The sequence below is a fragment of the Artemia sp. Qi Xiang Cuo genome, chromosome 5, assembly GCF_049724085.1.
Source record: "Artemia sp. Qi Xiang Cuo chromosome 5, ASM4972408v1, whole genome shotgun sequence".
NCBI lineage: Eukaryota > Metazoa > Arthropoda > Branchiopoda > Anostraca > Artemiidae > Artemia > Artemia sp. Qi Xiang Cuo.
The window spans coordinates 27,539,247-27,548,283 of NC_142798.1; positions in this window are offsets into that span (position 1 = coordinate 27,539,247).

The following is a 9,037-nucleotide window of genomic DNA, read 5'->3' on the forward strand; positions in this document are numbered from 1 at the left end:
AACCCCAAAGGCCCCCGATCGCCCTACCCCGATCCAAAGGGTTCCAATCCCCATACCCCAATCCAGAAGGAACCCCCCGGTCCCCAAAGGTTCCCAGGGCTCCCACCGGCCCCCCAGACCCTCAAAGGCCCACCCCGGGCCCCCCACAGGCACATCGAGCTCCCAAAAGACCACCGGGGTCCCAAAGGCCTTCACCCGGTCCCCAAATGTCCCCCAGCCCCCCAACTGTCCCCCCGGACCCTCACAGGCCCCCCAAGCTCCCAAAGGGCCACCGGCGCCCCCAAATACCCCCCAGGCACCCAAAGGCCCTCCCGGCGCCACAAAGGCCCACCCAGACCCTCACATGCCATACCCCGACCCCCAAAGGCCCATCGAGTTCCCAAACGACCAACAGGGTCCCAAAGGCCCTCCACCGGTCCCCAAATGTCCCCCAGGCTCCCAACTGGCCCCCGGACCCCCAAAGGCCCTCCCCCGACCTCCAAAGGTCCCCCCGAGCTCCCAAAGGACCACCGACCCTCAAGGGACCCCCAGACCCCCAAAGGCCCTCCCTGTGCCCCAAAGGCCCTCCACCGGTCCCCAAATGCCCCCCAGGCACCCAAAGGGCCCCCGGCGCCCCAAAGGCCCACCCAGGCCCCCAAATGCCATCCCCGGCCCCCCAAAGGCCCATCGAGTTCCAAAATGACCAACTGGGTCCCAAAGGCCCTCCACCGGTCCCCAAATGTCCCCCAGGCTCCCAAATGGCCCCCCCGATTCCCCAAGGCCCACACTCCGCCCCCCCAGGGCCCCCCGACACCCAAAGGCCCAAACGGTCCACAATGGCCCCCCCGACCCCCAAATGACCTCCGTGGGCCCCCCCGCCTCTCCCCTCGGGCCCCCCAATCCCCCCGGCCCCCCAAGGCCCCCCCCGCCCCCCCCCGGCCCCCCCCCCCCCCCCCAAGCCCACTCCGGCCCCCCAAGCCCCACCCAGTAGGGGTTGGTTGTGGTTTAACTTGTCACAGTTACATTTTCTTGATTTTTCAAAGTTCATTCTGACTTTCTTTCGTTGAAATGCAAGAGTTAGAATATTTCAGTAGAGTTAGTTTGTGGTTTACAGTGTCAAAGTTACATTTTCTTGATTTTTAAAAGTTCATTCTGAATTTCATTCATTGAAATGCAAGAGTTGGAATATTTCAGGAGAATTAGATTGTGGTTTAGCTTGTCACAGTTATATTTTCTTGATTTTTCAATGTTCATTTTGAATTTATTTAGTTGATATGCAAGTGATGTATTATTTCAGTAGAGTTTTGACGTGGTTTTCCTTGTCACAGTTACATTTTCTTGATTTTTCAAAGTTCATTTTGAATTTATTTTTTTGAGATGTAAGAGTTGGAATATTTCAGTAGAGTTATGTTGTGGTTTACTTTGTCAAAGTTAAATTTTATTGATTTTTCAAAGCTCATTTTTAATTTCCTTTGTTGAACTGAAAGAGTTGGAATATTTCAGTAGCGTTTGGTTGTGGTTTAGCTTGTAACATTTAAATTTCTTGATATTTAAAATTTCTTTTGAATTTATTTATTTTAAATGCAAGAGTTGGAATATTTCAGTATTGTTTTGGTGTGATTTAAATTGTCAAACTTAAATTCTATTGATTTTTAAAATCTAATTTTGATTTTATGTATTTTAAATGAACGAGTTGTACTATTTATTTAGTTTGTTGTTTTGGTTTAAATTGTCACTGATACATTTTCATTATTTTTTAATGTTCATTTGAATTTATTTCTTTGAAATGCAAGAGTTGGACTATTTCAGTAGAGTTCGGTTGTGATTTACCTGGTCATAGTGAAATTTTCTTGATTTTTCAAAATTTATTTTTAATTTCCTTATTTGAAATGCAAGAGTTGGAATATTTCAGTAGTGTTTGTTTGTGGTTTACATTGTCACAGTTATATTTTCTTGATTTTTAAATGTTAATTTTTATTTAGTTACTTTTAATTAAATAGTTTGACTATTTAACTAGTGTTGTGTTGTTGTTTACCTTTTAACAGTTAAATTTTCATGATTTTTCAAATTTAATTTTGAATTTCTTTCGTTGAAATGCAAGAGTTGGAATTTTTCAGTAGTGTTTGATCGTGGTTTACCTTGTCACAGTTACATTTTCTTGATTTTTAAAAGTTAATTTTTAATTTACTTCATTGAAAAGCAAGATTTGGACTATTTCAGTAGTGTTTTCTTATGGTTTTCCTTGTCACAGTTAAATGTTAATGATTTTTCAATGATCAAATTTTATTTAATTAGTAGAAAAGCAAGAGTTGGAGTTTTTCAGTAGTGGTTGGCTTTGGTTTACCTTGTCACACTTAAATTGTCATTATTTATCAAAGTTAATTTAGAATTTATTTCGTTTTTTTGCAAGAGTTAGACTCTTTAAGTTGTGTTTACTTATGGATTAAATTGTAAAATTTGAATGTTCCTGAAATTTATATTTACTTTTTGTATTTCTTTCGTTGAAATGAAAGAGTTTGACTACTTAAGTAGTGTTTGCTTATGGTTTACATTGTCAAAGTTAAATTTACTTGATTTTTCAAATTTCATTTCGAATATATTTAGGTGATGTTCAGGATTTTGAATATTTCACTGATGTTTGCTTACTGTTTACCTTGTCACAGTTGAAGTCCCTTGATTTGTCATAGGACATTTCGAATTTATTTAGTGCTATATAACTAGTTTTAATCTTTAATTATTGGATGTTAGTTGTTTAACTTTTTTATTTTAAAATTTCTTGATTTTTGAAAGAAAAATTAGAATGTCTATAATTTAAATGAAAGAGTTGGAATATTTCATTAGTGTGTGGTAGTTGATTAACTTGTAACAGTTACAATATCTAGATTTTTAATATTTAATTTTGAATTTCATTCGTTGAAATGCAAGAGTTGGAATATTTCAGAAGGGTTTGTTTGTGGCTTACCTTGTCACAGGTACATTTTCTTGATTTTTCAATGTTAATATTGAATTTCTTTCGTTGAAATGCAAGAGCTGGAATATTTCAGTAGTGTTTGGTCGTGGTTTACTTTCTCACAGTTAAATTTTCTTGATTTTTCAAAGTTCATATTGAATTTCTTTTGTTGAAATGAAAGAGTTGGAATATTTCAGTAGAGTTCAGTTGTGGTTTAACTTGTAAAAGTTACATTTTCTTGATTTTTCAAAGTTGATGTTGAATTTCATTCGTTGAAATGCAATAGTTGGAATATTTCAGCAGTGTTTGGGTATGGTTTACCTTGTAACAGTTACATTTTCTTTATTTTTAAAAGTTTATTTTAATTTCTTTAATTTGAAATGCAAGATGTGGAATATTTCAGAATTGTTTGGTTGTTGTATACATTGCGACAGTTAAATTTTATTGATTTTTCAAAGTTAATTTTGAATTTATTTAGTTGAAATGCACTAGTTGGACTATTTCAGTATTGTTTGGTCGTGGTTTACCTTGTCACAGTTACATTTTATTGATTTTTAAAAGTTCATTTTGAATTTCTTTAGTTGAAATACAAGAGTTGGACTATTTCAGTAGTGTTTGGTTGTGGTTTACATTGTTACATTTACATTTTCATGATTTTTCAATTATCATTTTGAATTTCTTTCGATGAAAATAAATATTATGAATATGTCAGTAGTGTTTGCTGTTGGTTTACCTTGTAACAGTTACATTTTTTTGATTGTTCAAAGTTTATTTTTAATTTATTTATTTTAAATGAACTAGTTGTAATATTTCAGTTGTTTTTGGTAGTGTTTTATCATGTCACAGTTACATTTTCTTGATTTTTCAAGGTTAATTTGAATTTCTTTCTTTGAAATTAAAGAGTTGGACTATTTCAGTAGTGTTTGTTTTTGGTTGACCTTGTAACATTTACATTTACATTATTTTACAATGTACATTTGAATATATTTAGTTTTAAATCTAGAGTTGGTCTATTTAATACGTGTTTTGTTATGGTTTAACTTGTCACAGGTAAATTTTCTTGAATTCTCAAAATTAATTTCTAATTTCTTTCGTTGACTAGAAAGAGTTGGAATATTTCAGTTGTGGTTGGTTTTGGTACAAATTGTAAAAGTTAAATGATACTTATTTTACAAAGTTCAGATGACTTTCTTTAGTTTTAGTTAAAGAGCTCAACTATTTCACTAGTGTTTGGTTTTGGTTTAACTTGTCACAGTTACATTTTCTTGATTTCTCAAAGTTCATTTTGAATTTCGTTCCTTGAAAAGCAAGACTTGGAATATTTCAGTAGTCTTTGGTTTTGGTTTACCTTGTCACAGTTACATTTTCTTGATTTTGCAAAGTTCATTGTGAATTGCTTTCGTTGAATTGCAATAGATGAAATATTTCAGTAGTGTGTGGTTATGGTTTACCTTGTCACAGTTACATTTTCTTGAATTTTCTAAGGTCATTTTGAATTTCTTTCTTTGACGTGCAAGAGATGTAATATTTAAGTAGAGTATGGTAGTGGTTTACCTTGTCACAGTTAAATTTTATTTATTTTTCTAAGTTCAGTTCGAGTTTCTTTCCTTGAAATGCAAGAGTTGGACTATTTCAGTAGCGTTTGATTGTGGTTTACATTGTCACAGTTACATTTTCTTTATTTTTCAAAGTTCATTTTTAATTTCGTTCGATTAAATGCAAGAGTTGGAATAGTTCAGTAGTGTTTGGTTGTGGTTTACCATTTCAAAGTTACATTTTATTGATTTTTCATAGTTCATTTTGAATTTCTTTAGTTTAAATTCAATAAATATAATATTTAACTAGTGTTTGGTTTTAGTTTAAATTTTCAAAATTAAATTTTATTTATTTTTAAATTTTCAATTTTTAATTTATTTATTTTAAATTAAATTGTTGGAATATTTCAGTTTTTTGTTCTAGTGTTTTAACTTTAAAATTTTTATTTTTCTGTTTTATAATTTTTTATTGTTAATTTATATATTTGTAATTCACGATGTGGAATATTTAAGCAGTGTTGTGTTTTGATTTACCTTGGGAAAGGTACAAATTGTTTATTTATAATTTTTAATTTATAATTTATTTCTTTGAAATGCAAGAGTTGGAATATGTCAGGAGTGTTTGGTGTTGGTTTGCATTGTCTCAGTTACATTTTCTTTATTTGTCAAATTTAATGTGAAGGTATTTATTTGAAAATAAAGATCTGAAATATTTAAGGAGAGTTCTGTTGTGATTGAACATTTAAAAGTTAAATTTTCTTTTTATTTATTTGTTTATTTGAATTTCTTTCATTGTTTATAACTAGTTTGCATATGTCTGTGGTGTTTGCTTATGGTTTAAATTATAGGAGTTAAATTTTCTTGATTTTTAAAAGTTTATTTATGATGTATTTCATTGAAATGCAAGAGTTGTAATATTTCAGTTGTGTTTGTTTCTTTCTTAAATTATAACTGTTACATTTTCCTGATTTTTAAAATATAATTTTTAATTTCTTTAGTTTAAAATAAAGAGTTGTTATATTTAAGGCTTTTTTGCGTATATTTTACATTTTTAAAGTTGAAATTGATTTATTTTTAAATTTTATTTTGAATTTATTTAGTTTAAATTCAATAGTTGGACTATTTAAGTGGTTTTTGCTTCTTGTTTACATTGTCACAGATTCATTTTATTGATTTTTAAAAGTTAATTTGAATTTATTTCGTTTAAATAAACGAGTTGGAATATTTCAGTAGTGTTTGGTTATGGTTTACCTTGTCAAAGTTACATTTTATTGATTTTTAAAAGGTCATTTCGAATTTCTATCGTTGAAATGCAAGAGTTGGATTATTTCAGTGGTGTTTGTTTATGGTTCACCGTATCAGAGTTACATTTTCTTGATTTTCAAATTCATTATGAATTTCTTTCATTGAAATGCAAGAGTTTTAATATTTCACTAGTGTTTGGTTATGGTTTAACTTGCCACATTTACACACATGTATACACATGTACGCAAATGTGCTTATCATGAGTGCTCATGATAAGTTAACCTAACCTTTTCCGGTGAGTTTGATTAGCTTAGACTAGATTAAGTGAGGTTAGATTAGGTTAGGTTAGGTTAGCCTACGTACGCTTCACTTAGGTTAGCTTAGGTTAGGTGAGAGACATGCCCTAAGTTAGGTGTATGATTAGGTTAGGTTAGGTTAGATTAAGTTAGGTTAGGTTAAGTTAGGTTAAGTTAAGTTAGGTTAGGTTAGCCTACTTACACGGGCGTACGTAGTCTAACCTAGCCTAACCTAACTTAACCTAACCTAACTTAGTCTAACCTAACCTAATCATACACCTAACTTAGAGCATGTCTCTCACCTAACCTAAGCTAACCTAAGTGAAACGTACGTAGCTAGCTAACCTAATCTAACCTAACTAATCTAGTCTAACCTAACCATACTCACCTGAAAGGTTAGGTTAACTTATCATGAGCACTCATGATAAGCACATGTGTACATGTGTATACATGTGTGTAAATGCAACATTGTGAAATATTCCAATGAATGTCAATGCAAGAAATGTAACTTGCAAAGTGAACCATAACCAAACACTACTGAAATATTCCAACTCTTGCATTTCAACGAAAGAAATTCGAAATGAACTTTGAAAAATCAAGAAAATGTAACTGTTACAAGTTAAACAATAACAAAACAATTATGAATTATAAAAATAATGTCAATAAAACTAAATGATTACTAATGATAATTGGTATTTATATTAACTTCATCTGTTTCTTTTTTACCCACACGCAACCACTAGTTAAATATTATAACTCTTGCATTTCAACGAAAGAAATTATATAGTGCAGATAAAATAAATGCGAAATCTCCATGGACAAGGTAAACCTTAAGCAAACACTACTGAGATATTCCAACTCTTGCATTTCAACAAAAGAAATTCAAAATGAACTTGAAAAATCAAGAAAATGTAACTGTGACAAGGTAACCACGACAAACTACTGAAAAGTTAGGTTAGGTTAAGTTAGGTTAGGCTAGGTTAGCCTACGTACGCGCGTACGTAGGCTAACCTAACCTAACTAACCTAACTGTAACCTAACCTAACTTAATCTAACCTAACCTAACCTAATCATACACCTAACTCAGGGCATGTCTCTCACCTAACCTAAGCTAACCTAAGTGAAGCGTACGTAGGCTAACCTAACCTAACCTAATCTAACCTAACTTAATCTAGTCTAACCTAACCATCTCACCGGAAAAGTTAGGTTAACTTATCATGAGCACTCATGATAAGCACAATTGTTTACATGTGTATAAATGTGTGTACATGTGGCAAGGTAAACCATAACCAAACGCTAGTGAAATATTCCAACTCTTGCATTTAAACGAAAGAAATTCAAAATGAAATTGAAAATCAGGATAATGTAACAGTGATAAGGTTAACCACAACCAAACACCACTGAAATATTCCAACTCTTGCATTTCAACGAAATATATTCTAAATGAAATTTTAAAAATAAAGAAAATGTAACTGTGACAAGTTAAACCAAAACCAAACACAACTGAAATATTCCAGCTCATGCATTTCAACGAAAGAAATTCAAATTAACTTTGAAAAATCAAGAAAATGCAACTGTGACAAGGTAAACCATAAGCAAAAACTACTGGAATAGTCCAACTCTTGCATTTCAACGAAAGAAATTCAAAATGAATTTGAAAAATCAAGAGAATGTAACTGTTACAAGGTAAACCATAAGCAAACACAACTGAAATATTCCAACTCTTGCATTTCAACGAAAGAAATTCAAAATGAACTTTTAAAAATCAAGAAAATGTAACTTTGACAATGTATAACATAAGAAAACTCTGGAGAAATAGTACAAATCGTTCAAGTAAACGATATCAAGTAAGAATGAAAATTTAAAAAACAAGAAAATTTAACTGTGACAATGTAAACCAAGAACAAACACTGCTGAACTATTCCAACTATTTAATTTAAAATAAATATATTCAAAATAAACCGTGAAAAATCAAGAAAATGTAACTGTGACAAGGTAAACCACGACCAAACGCTACTGAAATATTCCAACTCTTGCATTTCAACGAATGAAATTCAAAATGAACTTTGAATAATCAAGAAAATGTATCTGTGACAAGGTAAACCACAAGCAAACATTACTGAAATATTCCAACTCTTGCTTTTCAACGAAAGAAATTCAAAAATGAACTTTGAAAAATCAAGAAAATGTAATTGTGACAAGCTAAACCACAGTCTTACACTACTGAAATATTCCAACTCTTTCATTTCACCGAAAGAAATTCAAATTAAAATTGTAGAATCAAGAAAATGTAAATTTAAAAATGTAAACCAACACCACCCATTGAGGAAATGTTAAAAAACATTCATTTAAAATTAATAAATTAAAAAATGAAAAATCAAAAATATTGAAAATTTAAATGTGACAAGGTAAACCACAACCAAACACTTGTGAAACATTCCATCTCTTGCATAACAACGAACGCAATAAGAAAAGAAAAAAGAATTAAAAAGAAAATGTAACATTTACTAGGTTTACAACAACATAACAAATCATATTGATTAAAACTTTCGCATTTCAACGGTAGATGTTCAAGATGAACATTTAAAAATAAATAGAAAGATACCTTGACACGTTATATCACAACCGAACGCTACTGAAATATTCCAACTCTTGCATTTCAATGAAACAATTCAATTTAAACTTTGAAAAATCAAGAAAATGTAACTGTGACAAGGTAAACCACTACCATACACTACTGAAATATTCCATCTCTTGCATTTCAATGAAAGAAATTCAAAATGAACTTTGAAAAATCAAGAAAATGTAACTGTGACAAGGTAAACCATAACCAAACACTACTGAAATAGTCCAACTATAGCATTTCAACGAAAGCAATTCAAACTGAAATTTGAAAAATAAAGAAAATGTAACTGTGACAAGGTAAACCACAACCAAACACAACTGAAATATTCCAACTCTTGCTTTTCAACGAAAGAAATTCAAAATGAACTTTGAAAAATCATGAAAATGTAACTTTGACAAGGTAAACC